The sequence below is a fragment of the Lissotriton helveticus genome, chromosome 5_1 (assembly GCF_964261635.1).
Source record: "Lissotriton helveticus chromosome 5_1, aLisHel1.1, whole genome shotgun sequence".
Lineage (NCBI taxonomy): Eukaryota > Metazoa > Chordata > Amphibia > Caudata > Salamandridae > Lissotriton > Lissotriton helveticus.
The window spans coordinates 673713505-673736548 of NC_136065.1; the positions used below are offsets into that span (position 1 = coordinate 673713505).

General features: G+C 42.0%; 1 long non-coding RNA gene across 1 annotated transcript; it reads left to right on the plus strand.

Moving 5' to 3' along the window:
- The first annotated feature begins 17529 nt into the window (after positions 1–17529).
- Positions 17530–18440, plus strand: LOC144753344 (uncharacterized). The gene is made up of 5 exons (XR_013594311.1): positions 17530–17598; positions 17744–17801; positions 17900–18005; positions 18096–18161; positions 18255–18440. It is a non-coding gene; the product is annotated as an uncharacterized LOC144753344 (long non-coding RNA).
- Positions 18441–23044: the final 4604 nt, after the last annotated feature.

The window sequence follows — 23044 nt, forward strand, 5'->3', positions numbered from 1 at the left end:
AGTCCGTGGCATAGGCAGCATCTGAGTGACACTCCTCGGAGCGGCGCAGTCCGACAGCAGCTAAATGCAGTTTTCTTTGCTTTTCAGTGGATGGCTTTGGGCGCAAGTGTTCCGGCAACAACAGAAGTAATTTTCTGGTACTTTGTGATTGCGGGCTTGCGCTGCCATTTATCTTGCGCCCAAGGCAAGAATCTCCTCACCGCAATGGTGGCTGCCATTTTGCGAGCAGAACAGCGCTTCACAATGGTGAGGCACAGCTGAAGTTGCGTTCACGACCGCTTTAGATTTGATAGGCACAGCCTTGTGTCTCTTCTCCTACCTGTCCGAATTGGTTGCTCTTCTTGAAGGACTAAATATATGTGAGTTGGCCGTTTTTCTTGGCTAGTGGATCACCCATGAAAAGTGATATTTTGTTTGGTGCCTTCCCCTCGTGCTGATATTGCATTGACCTGCATTTAAATTCTCTTTTATGCCTGGATGGGATGGTTCATTTAGCCTGAAGTTCTGCTACTCAACTTCTTTGTGTATTCTTACCCAAAGTATATATAATTTTTATTTATTTTTTCTATTGGAAGGCTAAAAAAGGCAAACCCTTCCTTAACTCATTTCACACATTCCTTCATCAAAAAGTCTACTATTTTCTCTCAATTTTCCAAAATGGAGATTCCTAATTTCTTTGTCTAAGGGTTCCTCTTCTTCTGGACCTGTTCCACTTGTGTCAAAATCATCTTCTCCTGTCTCTCTGGATTTGTTGCTGGAGGAGATATGCTCACTACAACCATCTATGGAGGAAACCAATGCTAAGCTGCAATTTCCTACTGAGAATTGGTCAAGGATGGATGAAAGAATAACTTCAGTAGAACAAAGTGTTTCATCACTTGAGCTCAATGAAGTTAAGGTTAATGCTCTTTAGTCTCAAGTCTCCTCACCCCAAAAACAGGTGAAAGATCTTGTAAATCGAAGTAGATTATATCCTTTTCGCATTTATGGGCTACCTGAAGGCAGGGAAGGTAATGAGCCTCTCAATTTTTTCGAATCCATCATTCCAAACATTTTGAGTATGCCAGAAGGAACTTCTCTTAACATTTAGCGTGCCCATGGACGGGGGTGTCAATGTGCCAATACTTCTAATTTACGACGACCTAGAGGTGTTATCTTATGCTTTTTGAAGTACACCGACTTGCTTAAAGTCCTGGCTGTGGTCAAGTCAACAAAATGCGCCTTATGGTTAGGTAATAATCAATATTTTTCTCAGGACTATGCTAAAAGCACAGCAGACAGAAGCAAAAATAAATTCTACTTGAGACCTGATATTGGAGCCCACTATGGTCTTTTTTATCCCTGCCTATTTAAAGTTACTTACAAGAATAAAACTACAACATATGAAAATCCGATTTGGCTGAAAAGTTTTATCAACTCCGGTAGAATAAAGGCCATGGAATTTTTTGGAATGCCTACATCTCGGACTGATTAGAGTCACAGAGACTTCTTAATTGTCTTATGATATGTTAGTCTTGTTTTACATTTTGTGGTGATATTGATTATTTTAGCACTGTTCCACAAGGTTATTTGTTAACTATAGCTTTGTTGTTCTCCTTGATTAACGGCCTCTTTCCTCCATTACAGGAACATCTATGTTTGTGCCTGTTAATTTTCTTCCTTGTTCTGTGACCTGCAGTCCTTCCTCGCCCTCCTTTTTTTCGTGCTTGGACATGCCATCTGTTCCATGTGGTCTCACCCCCGTTTTTATATGGACTCTGTAGGCATGTTTTTCTCCCTTGTTTTTGTTTTCCCGGTACTATCTGTCTTATCTCTTTCTTTGTATACACCCTTCTTCCTCTCGTACTTTTCTTTGTTTTATTTCTTCTTTCTACCCCTTGTATTTCTTTCTTTTGTAGCTTCTTTTCTTATTCTTTGTGCATTGTTATATCATTACGCTAAATAATCAGGTTGGCTTGTGGTTTATATTTTGCTTATTGCAGGGTCTACCTAGAGCAATCCTATTGTTTTATAATACTTACTTGTCTTTGAGAATTGTTTCCCGGAATGTCAGTGATTTAGACTCTCTCATTGAAAGACAATGTATTCTATCGTATCTGTCTAAGCTTGAGGTTGATATAGCTCTCTTACAGGAATCACACCTAATTGTAAATGAATCCTTCAAACTGAGGAGAGGATGGGTGGGTGAAGTCTTCTTTTCCCCAGGGGATGGTAACCAAAATGGGGTTGTAACTCCATGTCACAAACCACTTCCTGCTAAATTGCTGTCCCTAGATTCAGATGATAAAGGTGGATGGTTATATACCAAATTCATGATCAGGGAGGCTCCAATTTCTCTGTTTAATATTTATGCTCCTACTGTTGGGGATTCCACTTTTTGGACTCATATCACACAACAATGTACAAAATACATGGATGATAACTTTATTATAGCAGGTGACTGCAATCAAGTCATTGACCCTTTTATACACCGTAATTCATTGGTTTCTTTTATTCCACATGAGGCTCATAAATCATTTGTACAGACTATCCAACACTGTAAGTTAGTTGATGCTTGGAGACTCTGCAACCCCACCTTGAGGGAATTCTCCCCGGTACATCAGACTCAATCGTGGATTGATTATTTCTTCATTTTGCATAGCATCTCCCAATCCTTAAAAGCTGCAGGTAAAGGCTCAATTTCAATATCTGACCATGCTCCTATTTCCATTCATTTAGATATCCTGTAGAAACGCAATCTCACTGAATGCTGGCATTTTAATTATTCGCTCCTTTAAGATCCTATATTCACTTCGTCTTTTACCTCTTTTTATGATGAGTATTTCTCCTTTAACCCCTCCTGTGCTCATGACGAGGTCAGCTCGTCATGAGCCACGGCGCTCCGGTGCTCATGACGAGCTGAGCTCGTCATGACTGCGCCCGTTACATGGAACGCTCGCATGCTGGACTGATTCCCCTGCTGTGCTGAGCGTTCCATTGGAACGGGCGTGGTCATGATGAGCTCAGCTCATCATGAGCACTGGAGCACCGTGGCTCATGACAAGCTGACCTCGTCATGAGCACCGGGGCGCTGTGCGCGCCCCTCCACCCCCCAGCACAGTGGGGGAAACAGTCCTGCGGTGAAGGGGTTAATCAAACAGATTGCTTGCTTTTTTCTATTATTTGGGATGCGTTTAAGGTGGCTGCTTGTGCTTTTACTATTGGTTATGTTTCAAAAAAACTTAAGAACTCACATAAGCATGCCACAGAACTTTTAGCAAAAATAAAGTGATTGGAGCACTCCTATTATTCTTCTAGGTAGAAGGAATGTCTGTCTGCACTTGTTGAAGCTAAATTTCTTTTCAATAAGGAATCGACAGACAATGCTTCACTTTATGTACTTAAGTGCAAAGTTCTATGGAGGCCAATATAAAGCGGGAAAACTATTTGCAAATTACCTTAAAGTCAAACGAAACAAACTGAATATCAAATCTATAATGGACGCAAAGCAAACACTAAAGTAGAAAGACGCTGATATCGTAGATTAGGTCCTACGATTTTACAAATCGTTCTATACACCGGAGAAGTCTCCATCAGACAGTCACTTTTCTCAATATCTTTCTACTTGAAAAAAACTTCTGGAATCTCAAATTGATCTTACATTATTAGATTCAGATACATCACAAACAGAACTTCACACAGTATTACATACACTTCATAAAGACAAAGGTCTGGGACCAAATAGCTTTACAGTTGATTTTATTATACACTTCTCACAATTACTTATCCCCAAACTGCACACTCATCTCTTTTCATTTTTACACTCGACCAATCCGTCTGGTTCCTTTCTAGAAACCTTAATTTGTCTTATCCCGGAAGAAGGGAAAGATCAACGATTTTGTAAAAAGTATAGACCCATATCTATAGTTAATATTGACTACAAGATTTTCTCTGGAGCTCTGACCCTAAAATTGGAGTAATATCTTCCTAAATTATTGGCCAGGGAACAATTGGGCTTTGTTAAGGGTCATTTTTTCTCTCAGAATACTCACTTGTTTTGTGATATTCAGTCAAAATCCTCTCACATTTCTGAACCCATGGCAGCAATTACCCTAGATGCGGAAAAAGCGTTTGACCGGGTTTACTTACCTTTCCTTTTTCAAACACTTAAATTGTTTGGTTTTGGTCCAAAAATAACATCCTTGATTTCTATTATATATTCCCAACCCTGTGAAGTGGTCTTTGCAAATGGCCTTACCTCTCTTTATTTTAGTTTGGGCAGAGGTGGTCAGCAGGGTTGCCCTCTCTCCCCATTCTCCTTTAATTTAGCCTTAGAACCCTTCTTATCTAAAATACGTCAAAATCATCAGATAGATGGATTTGACTTTAATAACCATCAAATTAAACTAGCTGCTCATGCTGATGATGTGTTAATATTTCTATCACAACCTCAGACCTCTTTTTCCATTTTTTTAAGTAACTTCCTATGCTTCAGTATCTGGGTATAAGTTGAATATTGATAAGTGTGAGATCTTACCATTAAACAAATTTATTTTTAAAACAGATTTTACAATCTTGATCTTTACATGGAGTCCTCAACATATAAAATATGTAGGTCTATACTTCACCTCATCAATTAACACATCGCTCTCTATGTGTATGGACAAATGTGTACAGAGAATTTTTACTTTAAAAATAAATGGCATCCTTTATATCTATCCTGGTGGGGGTGCTTAGACATTATTAAAATTATGCTAGTTCCTATTGTACTTTATACTGTTTCTAACACTCCATTACCTATCCCTCAAAGATTTAAAAAAAAGAATAATTCTGTATTAACTCTGTTTCTGTGGAACATCAAGAAACCTCGTATGTCGATTTGAAAATTGGAAGGTGGGGTGAATTTTCCTGACTCTCTTAACTATCATAAGGCATTTTTGCTTCACTAATCCTCTTTGTGCCTCTCAGACTCTTTTTTGGATTGTCCACTGTGGGTTGAGTTAGAACTTTCTTATCTTTCTCCCTTTTCATTTAAGGAATACTTATCTTTTACATGCAAACCACCAATGCTGTCTACTCACAACCTTAAGCATTCATGTAAAATTTTGGCATTTGTGGCATCATCTGTACCTATAAATATTGACACTTTTCTTAACTACACGATTTGGCATAATAAGTCTGTATTTTCAGTTTTCAGTTAGATTTATCAATTATTTGAACAGAATGGGATTATATCTTTCTCACAAGCTAGTCATCTCTTCTGCCTCCCATCCTCTTTCCAAACCAAGCATAGACTCCTTCAGTATGCTCTTATCACTGCATATGCCCAATTTCTCTCTTGTAGACCTCATACACCTCCTCCTACTACCTGACTTCTTCTTTCTCCCATGGCCTTTTACAAAATTAATGTTGATCTTACCAATATCTTTTGGACTTGTTTCTCTGAACATGCAGTTATAAAACATTTACGCTTTACATGTCCCTACATATAATATTTTGGGAAAAATGTTTGGAATCAGATTAACTTAATTTTTTGTTCTACGGTTCCCTTTTTTTGTTAGCATATTTCTAGGAAGTTTATCTAAGGATTGGATTCCTTTCTATTCCAATATTAAAATCCTAGATTTATTCTCAGCTGCGGCTTTTCAGAAGATCACCAAAAACTGGAAAGACTTGACTAAATTATCTTTTCAAGCCTGGTGGTATGCGGTATGTCATAACCATAGGTTAGATACAGTATATGTCGACCCTGTCTCCCTCGCTATGAAACGTTTACATTTATAGCTACTTGTTGCTGATTTCCTTGATGCTAAAGCTAAGTGTTCTTTTGCCTACTCTCCTATTCAACAAGAAGTTTATAAACCCACATGAATTCCCTCTTTTCAACATTATAATTGTTTAAACGTGACAATCATTGCTATTTTGTTTCCTTGCATGTTATTATCATTTGACCATTTAACGTTCCTCTTTTTAAACCTTGTACAACCCATATTTTTACCTAGAAATTCCTTTTGAATTTCCTACTTACATATATATGATTGTTTACTATGTTATTGTATTTTTTATCCATATCATCATTTGACTTAATAAACTAACTTTTTATTTTTTATATTTACTAACTCCCCGACCCCCGCTGTGCTGGGGGTCGGGGGGCGTGCGCAGCGCCCGCATGCTTATGACGAGCTCAGCTCGTCATGATGCACGGCGCTCGTGTGCTCATGACGAGCTCAGCTCGTCATGAGCAGACCCGCTCCCATGGAACGCTCAGCACAGCAGGGGAATTATCCCCGCATGCGAGCGTTCCATGGCTCATGACGAGCTGAGCTCGTCATGAGCACTGGAGCGCCGTGCCTCATGACGAGCTCAGCTCGTCATGAGCATCGATGTGGTTAAAGTGTTTTGGGAAATATGTTATTTTGGTGTACCTTGTCATAATTTCCAAGGAGTTACCTCTGATTTATCACCACCGTAACACATCAAAAGCAGAGATAGAACTAACACCCCATTCCCAAGCTGGTGCAAACAGCAGACATTGCCAGAATTCCCGCGATAACAGCCACAAAACCAACCACCATGGCGGACACCACCAACTAACGCTAATGAGATGCAGAGTAGGCGTTCCCGTGCAGAAACACACGAAAAAACAGCAACACCACTTTTACAACTAACTGACAGATCCGCGAAGTGACCTGAAAACACGCGATAAGACGCGGTAGCCGCAGGTGTTTAACACCTGCCTCAAGCAGGTGTAAAGACGGATGACTACCTGCAGTAGGCACCTGAGCCCCGCACACAGCCACACCCGATGAACAAAGAACGCCATTAAGTTACTCATCATGCAGCTCAGAGCACCAACAGGGCCGCTTCACCCACTGCCACCACCCCTGGGAACGCCACCACCACCAGGACCCGGACCCCCCCCTCGGACCACCACGGAGGCAGCGCAAAGTAAGACAGCGGACCTACAGGAAACACACCACTCTCACAGACATAACTCCCGAGGAGGTCATTGCCCACTACAGGCTCAAAAGGACAACCATTCACCGCATCATGACCCACATCGCCCACAGGCTGATGGTCCAAACACAGCGGAGAACCAACATCCCTCTGCAGACAAAGCTGCTGGCTATGCTGCCCCTCTTGGCCTCTGGTACCTTCCAACCAACAACTGCCAGAGTCGGAGGGGTGTCTCAGCCAGCCCTATCAAAGTTCATCGCACCTGTCCTGGATGCCATCCTCAGCTTCATACCCCAGTAACTTTACTTCCCCAACACAGCGCAGGAACAGCTGGAGACAAAGCAAGGCTTCTACGCCATAGCCGGATTCCCGGCTGTTGACTGCACACATGGCCCACTTGTGCCCCCTGCGGATACTGCACATCAGTACCGCAACAGAAAGCACACACATTCCATCAATGTGCAGGCAATAGTGGACCACCAGGGACTCTTCACCAATGTTGTCGCCAACTACCCAGGCAGTGTGCATGATTCCTTCACCTTCTGACAGTCCATCCTCAACCAGCGCTTCCAGGATGGCACATATGGACCGGGACTGCTTGTTGGTAAATACCAAGTCAACACACCACACAGCCATAACAGCTTTCAAGCACTGCTTTGTCCACATGACCCTACCCCAGTACCCCACAGGTCACCGTCCCGTGGTGATGGGCCCGTGGCCTGCTGTGCATCCGGGGCCACTAGCCCTGTGCGACTCGTGTCATCCCCCCTTGTAGTTCTGAGATTGCATGTCTGAGTGCCTGATGACTGGTGGTGTAGTTGCCTGCATCAGCTACTCCCGGTGGGCTGGCTAACATTCACACCACACACAGCCAGCACAGGCATCACTGGAATGATGAACCTGCCATCACATCCTGCCAACCCAAGTATTGACTCTTTTCCCCCTGCACTGTCACAGGTGATCAAGGATATGCACTCTGCCCTTGGATGATTAAACCCCTCTAAGATCCGAACACACCCACCCAGAGGCAGTACAAAGTGTCCCACATACGTACCAGGGGCATCGTGGAATGCACATTTGCGTGTTGAAGTCACATTTCAGGAGCCTGGCCGGCACTGGTGGGAAGCTCCTGTACAGCCCGGACATCTTGTGCAAGCTGATCATTGCATGTTGTGTGTTGCACAACATCTGTGTTCGAACCAGGGCCCCATGGATCCCAGATACAAAGGTACCGGCTGATGATTGTGGTGATGGGGCAGTTGGCCCACATCCCACTGCAGCTGCGGCAGGAATGGCCCGTAGAAATACCATAATTGACACTTACTTCTCATGAGCACGTCACATTGTGACCGTCCATGGCAATCAAGCTACAGTATAAAATGTCCAAATGCACTGCATGTGTGAATAAAACATTTGTGCAGGTCTCAACTTGTACTTGTACATTTTGATGCTACATTTCCCTGCGTTTCAGATGTGATTTGGCAGGTTGTGCACATTTGCTGAACCAGTGGTGTCCTGTGTTCAAATATGGTGGGTGTGCTGTTTAACCAGGGATGTTGTCACTGCTGTGGTGCACTCCTGATTGTGTGTGTATGCTGCACGGTGGGTGTGTCGCTCCTGCTGCTCTGATTTGTCTGCCACTGGTCTCTTTCGTGAGGTGTGTCTGTCGGTTCTGTTCTTCTATGGTGCTTGGATGTTGTGTTGTACATGCTGTCCTCTGCAGTTGGCCAGGATGCATCCGGGGTACTCCGCTGTTGATGATCTTTGTTCAGTGACATTTTCCGTCTGCTCTTCTTGTACTATATTCCCGCATTGCACGTGAATATTGCTTCCCTCGTGCTGGTTGTCACTGTTTTCTTATTGCGCTTTTGCCCATTGCAGGTTTTATTGCGTTGGGGTTTGTGTTTTTATCTCCGTCGAGGTGGTTGTTTCGCGCACATTGTCCGCGGTGTCGGCAACCTATCGCATGCTACCACTGTGTTGTGAATTCCACATTGTTACAGGGTTGTTTTCCCGCAATGATCTGCGATGTTGAAAGTTGCGTTACGCTACCCTTGCGGTATTTATCACACGTTCTTGTGAATATACCCCTAAGAATTTAGAAATTAGGAGGTGGGGTCTGTTTCTTGTTTATTTGTGCTATCTCCTTCGAATTTGGTAAACTGAATGATAGCTATCAGATATACTATTAACCTGAGTTCCATTATCCTTTATTTCTTCGAATACTCTAGGGATTCTTCGGTAAAGAGCATTGCAGTCTATTAACTAAAATAGCAGCGTCACCCAAACAAAAGCTACTATTCCAGATGTGAAAATCGATGTAAATACCTCTGCTTTGCAAATTTCCACATTAATCTTTAAACATTGTGAGTTCCAAAAAGTTTGAAGCTTTTAATAGTTTATAGAAAGACTGCTTTAGCCGCCTTTACGGCATCAGGAGACTATGCCAGCTACAAAGGACTACATCCAGACTTCACTGAATGACAGCCACCTGCCATGCCCTGCTCATAGCCCTGATGACCAGTAGCCTATCGTATTAAAGGACATAGACAAGATTATAGTCTCTATTTGGGCACCTTGGCAGCTAGAAGAGTCATCGAGATGGAAGGATGACTGTTTGCCCTATCAGGCTCCCTGGATAATAGAGATAAGCTATATTTCGACCAGGGATGAATTTTATTCCGTTCGAATGCATTTTGTAAAAAAAAATGGAAGCGGATTTGGGCTCTTTTGATAAAGTGGTAAAATCTCGCAGGATCTGTGAAAGGAACTCATAACAGAACATGTTTGGAGTGCTGTAAGAGACATTTCAAATCAGACAATCACTCACTGAAAACTATAGTCGGCTTATTTATAAGCAATTTAATACCCATAGCAGTTTGTTAGTAAATGTGTTATTGGAAAGTAGGCACTGTTAATCCTTTAAATTCATACATGATAACTTGATAAACAAAATTCGGAGGGCTGCAAATGATAAACATTATTGTTTAGACATAGAAGGGTTTTTTTCTGTCTTCTGCGCTTATATTAACTCTAAAAATCTTAGAGTTAGTGCATGGGGGAGGCAGGCAGTAGAGCTTGGAAGAACAGTGCAGTAATTGTCCCTTTATGTATGTCAGGTAGACGGTAAAAAAGAAACACGAAGAACGATTTTGCATAGAAGTATTGCGAAGAATAGGATCTTGATACGGCCCTGTTGTTGAATCGGTGTTTATTAATTATATTTTTTACTCGTACCTTTCAATTGTGTAGCAATGCAATAAACCAATTGCTTTCTTCTGACGCCGTAACATTTGTATTTAAAAAATAAAAGTATAACAAAAGTAAGAAAAAACGTAAATTCCACCTTTAAATTGGATGTTACTTTAGAATCACTATCCAGAAATTCATATATTTGTGTGATGTGCCCAATTTGTTTGCTCTGTGTTTAACAGGTGAACTTCTGCACAAAAGTACAGGTATGGAGTGTCAAAGATAAGCAAAACTACTTTTTTTAGGTTCATAGAACATAGAATGATTTAAGATTACATGTTTTTGTATAGACTTAACTGCAGGATATGTTACTAGCGTGATTCTATGTACATGACGAATCACGTTACAGATACTGTCAAATAATTTAGAACCTAGTTAATAGTTCAGTTCAATTATATGGCGTTGCTCAACCGTGAATGACTGTCTCCAAAAGAAAAGTAGGATTTTGACAGACTTGGCTAACCTTTTCTAATTAAACTACAATCAGGATATAAATGCTTTATTACTAGTTGAAGCCAGCATACCTTATTTAACAGCTCTTGCTCTGTTTGGGTCAAGCATATTTCGAATGTCTACATTTAAATCATGAATTGCAGCACTAGGATTAAGCCAGGTCTGTGTCGAATATGAAGAGTATTTTTTTCTTTTTTTTCTTCTCGGGAAAAGCCATCTCAGTATAATGAGGTGTGTATAGAACCACACAGCTTAATTCGTAGTATTTTACCACTATATGGGGTCTGCTTAATTTAAACACCCCTCTTAAATGTTCCTACAGATTGGGTTAATCGACCTTCTGCCTCGTCCACCCCCAAATTATTTGCTGAATGATACTGGTGGTAACTGACTCTGACTGTGCCTTGGGCTCTGCTGACGGGAAACATCATTTTCAACGAAGGCATTACTACGCGAGACGTTTACTACGAGGCACTTACCATGCAAACGTCTTTCCCACGCGTATGCCTTCAACGATCGTCTTTACCACGAAAGAAACGTTCCGGTCAACAATCCTACGTTCTGCGTGTACTAAAAAGAAAAGTCCTTTTTTTATTTTGATAGGTGTTTTCATGCATAAATTAAATACGTGATAAGTAGTAAAGGGATGGGTGTAAAAGGAAAAAAATTAAAAAGGGGGTCTGGGGGGGTCTCCCCCCAAAAAAAATCAAATACATTTTTTTTTAAAAAGGGGGGCTGGGGGGGTCTCCCCCCCAAACAAACAATAAAAATCATTAATGATTCTACATTATAAAACAATTATAATAGATAAATGAATGTTTAAATAAAACGTATATTACTAATTAACAAATGATGTTATTTGTCGAAATATTCAGCCATCTTGCTTGAGGGTCAGTGAAAGTGAAAAAAGACAAACAATGTCACTAGTGAAGACGTATTTTTTTTGCCTATCAGTTTCATTATGTTTATTTAAGTGTTTTTTTGGGCATAATCGACGCTCGATGAATACTCACGTATTTATGCGTGGTAAAATGCTGCGTTCTATTTTTCAGCGTGGTAAAGACTCTAGCGATGTAAAATACGCGTGGTAAAGCCATGCGTTGTATTTGATATCGTGGTAACGTCATTTATTCCTGCTGACAGGCCCAGACCAGCACTATGTTTAAAACACAACACATGTAAAGGGTGCGCTATGTATATGGGGAGTTTTGAAATGACCCCTTTCAGCCCAGGAGTCTGTCCGATTGAAGGGCCACTCACTAGGAGACTCGGGAGTCCCAGCCTGCACCGAGGCCATCTCCTGCATCGTCAGCGCTTATAGCGGACCGCATCATCCCCCGGCGCAGGAAGTTTTGATAGGGCTACTTTCACGCCACAAGTCTGCTGCATTGAAGGACCGCTCACGAGGGGACTTGGAGTCCCAGCCTGCACCGGAGCCATCTTCCGTATCGTCAGTGCTGTAAAGTGCACGTTTTGCAAGGGATGCTTTCATGCCAGGAGTCTGTCGCATTGAAGGGCGCTCACAAGGGGACTCGGAGTCCCAAGCCTGCACCAGACCATCTCCGCATCGTCAGCGCTATAAACCACATTGCAACATCCTGCAGGCCCCTCCTTGCCTGTCATTGTCAGGTAGATGCAGGGCAGGGCCACCCTGTGGTTTTTGCTTGCAGTAAGTCCAGTCTTTTGTGATCTTGCCAGGAGAATCTGCTCTGCAAGACATTGTACAACAGTGGATAAAAACACTGAGTCCTAAAACAACAGGTGACATTTGACTTGAATCTGTTGTTCTAGTTTTTCTTGGGCTATAGGCTGTGACTTAGCATTTTCCATGTAGGAACTGCACAACACTCTGAAACATCTAAACATATAATCTGCATGCTGATATATTAGGAAATGAGTGTACTTGATGTTATATTCATCTCTTTCCTTGACCTCCTCCAACTTATGTTTCCTTTTAAGATTTCCTTTTAAGATGGGTAAAAGAAAGGCTGCAAACCCATTATAAAAAAAATCGCCAGGGAAAGCATGTGTAATGTTAATGAATTATATTATTGAGGCAATGGGAACAATTGAAAAACAAATCCTAACGATGGAATAGAGCTTGAATTCAGGTGGCGAGGGTGTAGTAGTACCACCTTACTAGGGGCAAGGAGTTAATCCAGTTATCGCAGTTGACAATAGGAAGAGACACCAAAATCAAAATTGGTTTACACTTTGCTCCTGATCATATATCTGTTATCGAACTTGAGCCCAATCTCCTTTGAAACCGCCCTGGAGACCCAGAGATTAGTCCCAAAGACAGCAGGTTCAGGCAGACCTGGACTGGGAACAGAAACTGGCCAGGGCCGGACTGGCTACCAGGCATTATGGAATGCTGCTGACCTGAGGGCAGATTTCGTTGATGGGGACCTGCGTGTACTGAACGAAATTTGTTTTGCTTTAATTATTTCGAAGTACACGCAGGTCTCCATGAACGAAATCAGCCCCCACTTCAGTGAACTCTGCCCCCAGCTCCTCAGAATTCCAAAACGCCCGGTAGCCAGTCCGGCCCTGAAACTGGCCCTGGCAAACTCCTCAGCTGCCCCTCCGAGGGTGAGTGCAGCCGAGCAGTTTGCGAGGGCCGGTTTTGGGCGATTTTTTTACCGGGGCCATTATTGACGACCCCCGGTAACAAAAACGGCCCCCAAGGGGCCCAAAATCGGCCCCCACCCTTGCGGCCTACCGGGGAAATGCCTGGTGCCCGCTATCGCCGGTCCAGCACTGGGTTCAGGGCAGAAAGTTTCCGTCCAAAACCCCTTAATCCCAGTCCATCAGCAATATCGGTAATAGAGGGGTCAAAGAGCAAAATTCTAACAGAAGGACTTCCAAAAATTATCTGTGACTTCGGAAAACTGACTACGTAGTCGAAGGACTAAACATATTCATAAGAACAACAATAGTTACACTAACTACTGGTGTTGATCAAATAGAGGCTATGCTAAAAACATGCATGGATACGTTAAAGGGGGATAGGGTTGAGTATCTAACTCAAATTTATGGGGGAGCATGAAAGACTATAAATAGTGGGGGGACACAACCAGGCCAGTTAGTTTGTCAGGTTAAACAACAGACAGCCCGGTTACAGAAGGGTATTGTAAAGAGTGCATGCAAAGGGATGACATGAATAAATTAACAGGTAACACAGAGCCTTCACAGCATCTTAACCCTATAGACTCAAAGGGAGATCATATATATAGGTATATATATATATATATATATATATATACAAATCAAATAAGGAAGGGTGGAGTCTTGCATACAACTAGGAATTCATCGCCAAACACAAAGCATTCTATTCAATGTAGGAATCTGTGTCACACAGAGGGACTGGATTTGCCACCAGCGGCTACTCCCTATGTAGTAGTATTAGAGAATGTCCTGACTCTATTAGATCAAAAAAATAATCTTGGGATACACTGAGGAATAAAGCCCTACATTGGGTGGGCACCAAAACGGGGCTAGCACAGGCCCTCTTGTCTGACATTAAAATGGTCAGAAGAGTGAGCTGGATTGGGAGAGACTGCAAAACCCTACAGGGTGACTGTGTTGTACTGTCATTTAAAACCCCATGTCTGGTAGAAACCATTATTAATAGAGGTGGTACTTCTGTTGTCTCTAGACATAGTGTTAACCTATTGCCGCTAGGCTATTTTTACCAGCCGTCTGGTAATGCTGAGATGACAAAGACTAGAGTGGATGCAAACAAGGGAGGCCGTCACAAGGTCTTCTATAACATTCCAGTCAGCAACCGTTTTGATGATCTGACAACCTTAGATGGTGTAGATTTACTAACTGCAGAACACTATAGCAGAGGCCGGCCCCCAAAGGGGGCCTCAAGGGCCGGCGCCTTAACGGTCGCTCGAGGCCCTCTCCCTTCCCAAGAACAAAGGGAGGGGGAGGGGGATATAAGGCGACGCTCCCCATTGGCAGCTTACCTTTTACATCAGGGAGCTGAGGGAGCGGCACCAACAAATGTTGAGTCCCACCAACCCACACCGACAACTGCAGTGTTGCAGTACTGACAGGGACGAAAAGAACTAAGGGTACAACGATTGGCGATGGAGACTCACCGACCAGTGTGTGGAAGGAAGGCCACTCACTTTTGCATGCCTCACGGCTGAGTGAAGCGGTTTAACAAGAAGGGGTAGGAAATGGAGACGGCACTCGCAGCCCAGCCCCTGCCGGACGGCAGGGCACAAAAGAATCCAACATGGTACCGAGCTGAGGCCTAACTTCAGGAAGAGGCTACCCGCATGCGGTGAGACACCAAAGAGATCGCAAATCCAACCAAAAGGGGTGGAAACAAAAGGTTATTGGTTTGGTTATGTAAACACACTGACAGGGCGGTGTGTAAAAGGAGGGCCACTCACTCTCGGATGCCTCACGGCTGGGTGAATACGCCTGACGAAAAATCGGGGTAGCAAACAGAGACAGCACTCGCAGCCCAGCTCCCGCCAGAGGGCAGTGCCCAGGAGAGACTAGCAAGGTAGCGAGTTTTGCCTGGCTCCGGGAAAAGGCTACCACCCACACGCAAAGGGGCGTGGAAAAAAACAAAGAACAATCTACAAGCTGTCAGGGTGATTATGACCCTAGGATATGCAAAGGAGCAAAAGACAAACCAGTGATTTATGGTCAGCCGATGATTTATGGCTGATGCTTTATGATGCTCATGCAGAAGTATTTGTGATAACAAAAGGATGACAGATTTGTGACCAAATGATTTATGACAGCCCATGATTTATGGCGGCTGATTTAAGACGATTAGGCAGAGCGATTTATGACAACAAGATGATGAGCGATTTGTGACAGAATGATTTATGATACCCGATGATTTATGACCCACGATTTAGGATGTCCGAATGACACAGAGCGATAACCAACTGTGATAATGTATGATAATGATTTATGACCCCGGCCTGGGAAGGTATCCAGGGGAGTTGTACAAATATGACGTATGTCATGAGTAATAAAACTGTGGCCAAAAACCACCACAAAAACAATGTCTATTGGCTGTTTGTAGTAATACATGAACACAGGTATGGTACAGTTCCGGGAATGGGCGCAGTGCAGCCGTTATATAAAGATTGTACACAACGGACACAACCCACACATGGGTCTCCCCCTAGTTACGCAAAAAACTAACACTGGGGAAAATTCAGGAAATACACTAATCACAGATACTCCGACTTTGACCCACCATCCCCCTCTAAATGTAAAGGGAATTAGAGACATAGATAATATAAGTGATGATTAGTGCACCTCGTTATTCTGGAATGGTGCGTGCTTATGAGCGAAAGCCACAATTTCAGAATGGACGGATTTTGTTGCCAACTTTAACATTCTCTGCTTCCAAGAAACTTGGGTTGAGGATCCAATTCACCTTGATTGGTATAAGAGCTTCCACACTTCAGCCACACCATTTTCCTCATTCGCTTCAAGAGGATAATCTGAATTATATTTTGTTCAAGTTTGATCTAGGCTTTGTCAACAAATGATGCACCCCACCAGTACCATTCAATTGCACCTTTAATGGAAGAGGTGCGAACATGATTATAGATTAAATGATAACAGCAAACAGACATTCACCTTGAGTCAATGGTTTTACAACACATAATAATTCTTTGAGCGATCACTTTCATTGTGCGTATTCTTTAAACTGTCTAGCAAAGTAATAAACATAAAGGTAAAGTGCTCACATGCAGTTAAATAGCGTAGAAATAGAGTACAGCCAGACCTACGAGTATTGTGGAATTTAGCACCTGTAGTGGGCCATCATAAGTGTGGCTCTTGTTTCTCCTGCAGTAACACCAAAGAAGGTTCAGAGTTTGTGTTCAATAATGTGAAATGGAAACACACTGAATTCACAAATTGCAAAACTCGCAACGTAGTGTACGCCATCACATGCCCTTGCCCCAAAGTATATATTGGCAAAACCACGCAGCAAGTCCACCTCAGAATGACGCAGCACAAGTCAAGAATTAAGCAAAGAATTCTAACAGCACCTTTGGTCCCTCACTTTGTTGAAAAACTCCACTCTGAAAAGGACTTTGTTTGGACAGTGTTATCCGCTGTAAAAACTCCACCGAGGGGTGGGGACATTGATGCTCTGTTGAAAAATAAAGAAACATACCTCATGATGAAATTCGACTGTGTAGCAGATGGCCTAAATGAGTTGCCATAGGCCCTCAAATTGGAAACTCTGGGTCCCCTGTGTAAAAACTATAGATGACCCAAATCACCCATGAATAGTGATATAATATTCAGTTATTGCAAAATTCATTAAAGGAGGCCGTCATTTGTGTATCCATGACTCCGGATGCCCATTGCAATTTTTACGAAACACTTCAGCATACGCCATGTACCAAGTTTTGACGAAATGGGGACTGCTAAAATAAAAATGCTGCCCACTGTCTAACTAGGTAGCGTAAGTAGAATCATGGGTTTCACTTCGACCTGCCTGTAATAGATTTTGCACCCCTCCAGCAGTTGTCAACAATAATGGCTCATGAAATATCTTGAATAATGCGTAGCATGACTAGGGAAGCAATTCACTATGCGTAACAAATCGAGCGTCTAACAATGGTGCTCTGTAAAACCACATGCCCCACAATACATCATTAAAAAATATATGCCAACCTTTGACCTGTGGCCTTATATCAGCAACGTTTTGTGTAATCTTTATGACACGGCTACAATGTTTTAAAGTTAAATTGATTTGACAATAAATCAAATCTAGAGACATTAGCCATCTGAGTGTTAAGCAGCGTGTTGAGCAAAATGACATGCCCCATAACACACCAGTAAAGAAAACACGCCAACTTCCGACCGGTGATCCCATATCAGCATTGTGTAGCATAATGGCTGACTCGAAAATCGTTATGATGGATCACCATTGGAATTGAATATCGCTTCGACAAAGTAAGTGCATCTTAGAACTCTCTCGGTTTTTTGCAATTAGTGCGAAGAAGCGCTGAACGTTGTACGCGGTATAGAAAAATAACGAGGGCTTCTCTCTTTCCCGTTTTTTTTTCCCTTTCTGGTCTGTGTCACCGATGGCGCACAGATAAACAGCGGTGTGTAAGCCTTCCAAAGTATCTGAACATGCATGTGAATACTCAACAGTAAGTGCAAATCTTGACCCTCTAACGCATTTGGGTTACTTAAATCACATAACATTAGAGAGTGTTGTAACTGGGGGTGCACTGTTTGTTTATGGCAGATCGGGGTGAAACTTGTTGATGAAATACGAACGAAGTAGCTGGAAGCCACATAAGCAATATAAGTGACAGCGAGCATCTGGCGTCCTCCGATCTGTCGTTCAAAAAGTAAGTGTTTCATGCTAAAATTCAAAGCAGCTTAATTAAAATTCCACAATATATAGTGTCCTGTAACGTAACAGGAGTTGTCCTTGATAGTTTTAGATCCCACCTGGAGAGGTATCATCCATATTCATCATTGTGAAGCGATTTCATGAACTTCAGGTACATGATTTTCCTACTTTCAAAAAACCAAAAAAGATGTAGACAAGGAGTTGGGTCTAGATTTTAATTAGTTTATTTAATTTCATGTTCCAGGTTACACCGTGCCCAAGTGCCCTGATGATAATCCCGCAAGTCATCGCAGGGATTCGAAACGCGTCGGCCTTTTCAATATATCTGCCACATAGGGCATTTAATTAACTCTATGCTCTAAAATTAGGGTGTACAATGGTTTACGCACCCGGTAGGGGTTAAGATGAAGTGCACATGTGGCACTAAGTACCTCCGCGACAATTACCTAGTGTTAGGCGAATGGACTTCTTGTGTTTATGAAAATGTGTTAGCTGGTGTAATTTCTTCAGAATTAATTGGATGAATTCTGTAGGTTGTTTTTGTATTATTTTTTCACTGTATGAAATTGTCACATTACATTATTAATTTAATTTGCACTTGATCAAAAATTGCCTCTGGTGGATGTTAGATGTATTGATTCTCAGACAAGAAATTAATATGTACTTTCTATATGTGTCAAAAAAATGTAAATTGTATACACTGAACATATGAACCTCATGGTCATTGTTTCTTTTCCCGCACAAAATAAAAAGCAGTGAAATACATAAACTAGGTATCCTTTGATTCATAAAACAGTATTGTAATTCGTCCGTACTTGATTTGCTAAGGACGAAATCCCCTTTAAATGTTATACACATGCAGTTAATGGCATTTCTCATAATAAAATGAATGGTTAACCTTTACAGTGGTACAAAGTTTACCCTGTTAACTTCACCAAGCAGCTTGTCGGTAAACACTACAAAGCTTTTTTAGCTTGGCTAGATGAGAAAGTGGATCATGTCAACATTTTAGAATCCTTCCAATTGATCACTCATGGGATTAAGGAACGCTTATCGGCTGAGAATAGAAAAAGGTACAAGGGTTGGTTCAACACTAAATGTACAAAGGCATATAAGAATTGAAAACACACACTACACAAGCCTTTAAAAGTTAAGCAAGAAGGTAAATCATGCAGATTGGTGTATAAATACGCACTTAAAGAACGCAAGAAGGACATGAGAGAGGATGCATGCAGGGCCCTACACGAAGCAACCTTGGTTAGGGATAATAATGCGTTCTGATGGGCAGTAAATGCCATCTTCTTGTGCCCCCAGGATATTCCAACCATAGAGATTGCGATCAGTGAAGAGGAAATGGGTGACCACTACTCTAATGTGTACAAACTTCTAGTAGAAAAGATAGAAACTGACAATGCTTCAAGGGCTATGGGGGCCATTGCCCCCCTTAAATTGCCAATAAACCTTCATTTTACCCTAGAAGAGGTTAACCTAGCTCTTGAAGCTGGTAAGTGGGGGAAAGTCCCTGGCCCTGATGGCTTACCAGTAGACCTCTTTAAAGCCAATATCAACCTGTGGGGCCCACTACTGACACAAGTCATAGCAGCTTGTTGCAACCTAGGTTTTATTGAGACCAGGTCAGAATCACTTTTGGTTCCGATATTCAAGAAAGGTGATTGCCAGAACCCCCGCCTGCTATCGGCCAATCTACTTGGTTCTCTGGTCAAGGTGGCTGGACGCATTGTACTAAATAAACTCCAGGACTGGGCTGAAGCCAATGATATTTTATCTGAGTTACAATTTGGATTTCAACCGGGTCTTAGTACAGTTGAGTAGGGACTAAATTTGAATCTATTAATTGGGAAATACATCCTGGCCATAACAGCTAGACTGTTTTTGGCATTCGTGGATTTAACCTCCACCATTGATTGTGTAGAACATGACAAACTATGGATTATAATGGCAATTTAGGCATCGAACCACCACTCAGACTTTTTTGAGGGAATTGTACTCTGGCTTCACAACAATGGTCCGTTATGGGGTTAAGGGTGAGTGCACTGCATCAATCAGCGTAGAGAGAAGGGTAAGAAAGAGTTACATTTTGGCTCCCTTTCTTTTCACATTATAAATAAACAGTTTGGGACAGACACTGTTGGATCAGTGCCGGGGTTTACCACAAATTAGACATCACCCAATACTCGCCCTCCTCTACGCTGATGATGCAGTGCTGATGGCACTCACTTAGTTGTTCTGTGTTTGTTGATAAGTGTTCATACTTACATGCAGAATCTGGGGTTGCAAGTTATTAAATTGAAGACTTTTACAATGAAGTGTGGAAAAGGGAGCTCAAAGTGTATGGACATCTTCATAGATAATAAGAAGATTGAATTTACCAAGACATTTCCCTACTTGGGTATTCTATTTGACCAGAGCGGCTCAAGGTCTCAGGCAATTAAATCTAGAAAGCTACTGTTTCTGAAAACGATGGCAGCCTTGGCTAACTTCTCAAGTAAGCTGGGCAAAACACCGCCCGAAGAATTAATATATATAAAAAGCTAAGTGCGTAACTACCACTATATATGGTGCATGGGTATGGGGATTTTATGATTCCTACCCCCTACAACTAGTGGAGAATGCCTTTTGAAGATTTGTACTAGCTGTTTGGGGTCGCTGTTCCACCTACGTATGCCATGCGGAGCTGGGGTTATCCTACTTCACAGATTTGATTAAAATACAGCCAATTTTCCTATGCCATAAGATTTGGTCCATGGAGAAAAATCACTCTTAATAGATATAATATAATGAATTGTCTTAAATTACAACGGGCACTTAACGTACCCTGGATGAAATATATCAAAGACTTCACGAGCGACCTAGGCCATCTAAAATATTATGAACAGCAGGAATCCCTAGAACACATCAGCAGAAAATACCTTAAAAGAGAGTGCATGATGCTATTGGAGTCACTTAGATTATCCATGGAAATATTGAGGCAGAGTCTATGTTATTACCAAACTATATTGACCAATTATGACATACAGCCCTAATTACAAATCATGGATGGCATGCAGGGCAGATTTGTTTTAACTCGTTTAGGGTAGGCATTTTCCATCTTCTAACAAGCTTTCCCGTAGCTACGGATTGGTCATGCTCTCTTTGTAAATGCCCATGTGATGGAATGTCACAGCAAACAACAATTCATGTATGCTCCTTTGTAAATTACATGAAAATCAGAGAAAGATCTGGATCTTACGGATTTTAAGGGTGTTTGGCCTTAAGCAATGTCGCCCAGCATTTGTATCCCTTCAGATGTTAGACAATGAATACACCATGTGGTCCATGGCAATGCTTTTAAAGAACGTAATCAGATGCAGAAAAGCCATCGTATTGTGATCCCTGGGTGATTTAAACATTATTGTATTTTATGATAAACCCTTTTACCAGTAACGATTGTTGCTGAAGGTTCTTAGCGTTTTAAATAAGACTGTCATATCCCAAATCAATTTGTACATGACTTTTAGCTTTGTAAATAGTAATTGTGTTTTTTATGCATGTATTTTGCATTTGTGGTTTCCACTGTAGAAATTGAATAAAGCATATTTTGATTTGAATTGAATTGGGGACACTTACAATAGGCCTTCAGACCCTGTAAGTCCCTAGAAGGTAGCAGGGCAAGAGGGATTAGTCTACCTATAAGCCCCTAGTAAATAATAGGGCATGGGGGTGTAGAAGTCAAGCAGATTGTATGCACTTTTTGTTTTTTGCACTGCTTAGTGGCTGACTGTCATTTTAAATGAAGACTTGGCTTGCAGACTGCCTTTAAAAGTAAATTCTTACCAATTGGCATTACCTACCCTTTAAGTCCCTAGTAAATAATAGGGCAGGGAATTAAAACTACTTATAAGACTCTAGTGTATAATAGGGCATGGAAGTTTAGAGGCCAGCAGCTTTGTTTGCACTTGCATGTGTGAATGCTGATTCCCTGAGGTCATTTTAAAATCAGCCCTGCTCAGCAGCACTGCTTTTAAAGTAAATTCCTAGCAAACTCGATTTTGGTGTCATGGGCACTTTAGAAGTGATAATCTACATTATTTTAACATATTAGGAACCCCAGGTCTTTCCTAGGTGTATCATGGGTGAGAGTCATGTAACAATAAGCAGGGTCCTTATACAAGTCATATTATAAACCGTGGCTAGGGAAATCTGTCCATTCTATGGAATTGTAGACTATTTGCCCACGGGCTAATATTTCAATATTTTATGCACTCATAATTATCGCTAGGAAGGGAAAAATATCATTCAAAGACTTAGAGGAATGATATTGATAAATCCAACATTGCCCTTGTTGAATGTATTGTAACTTGTACAGCTAAGAAGTTATAATACTTTCGTATCTGTAGGCCAAAACCTAGCCTTCCTGCATTCTTCCAGATTGGTCACTGCTAAAAGGATTAGCCAGGGTGCCTTGATTAGGTGATAAGTGGCTATCCAGGGGAGAGGCTGTTAGATGGAGAGGGTTCTATAGCTACACAGGAATAACGAGCTGGGGAGAGGGGTTATAAAGCATGAAGTTCAAAGGAGGACAGGCAGGGAATACCAGGCCGACCCACCTCCTATTCCTTGTGCCTCAGGCAGATCGCAGGATTAAAGAAGGAATTTGCAGATGTTAGGGGGAGGAGAGCTATGCAAATGAGCTACACTGGGAGTGGGTTTAGTTAGCTCTTATTGCTCTGCTAAAAATTCAACTATCAAGGGTTTTGGAAGTATAGTGCTTTCTGGGACAAGAAGATGCTACACTTTGGAGGAAGTGGTCATGCACCTGGGTGGCACCCTGTATCCCATTGGCCAGGGGTGCCCCCCTCTTGATGCCCAGAATCTGAGAATAAATATGTTAGAAGTGCATAGCTTCTCAGCTCTGCTGCCTGGAACTACAAGGAAAATAAAGACTGTCCTGCTGGAATCTGAATTTGCATCCAAAGGCACAGCACTCTGAGTGACTGTGCCTGCTGCTCAATTTGGTACTACAGCCCTGTGGAA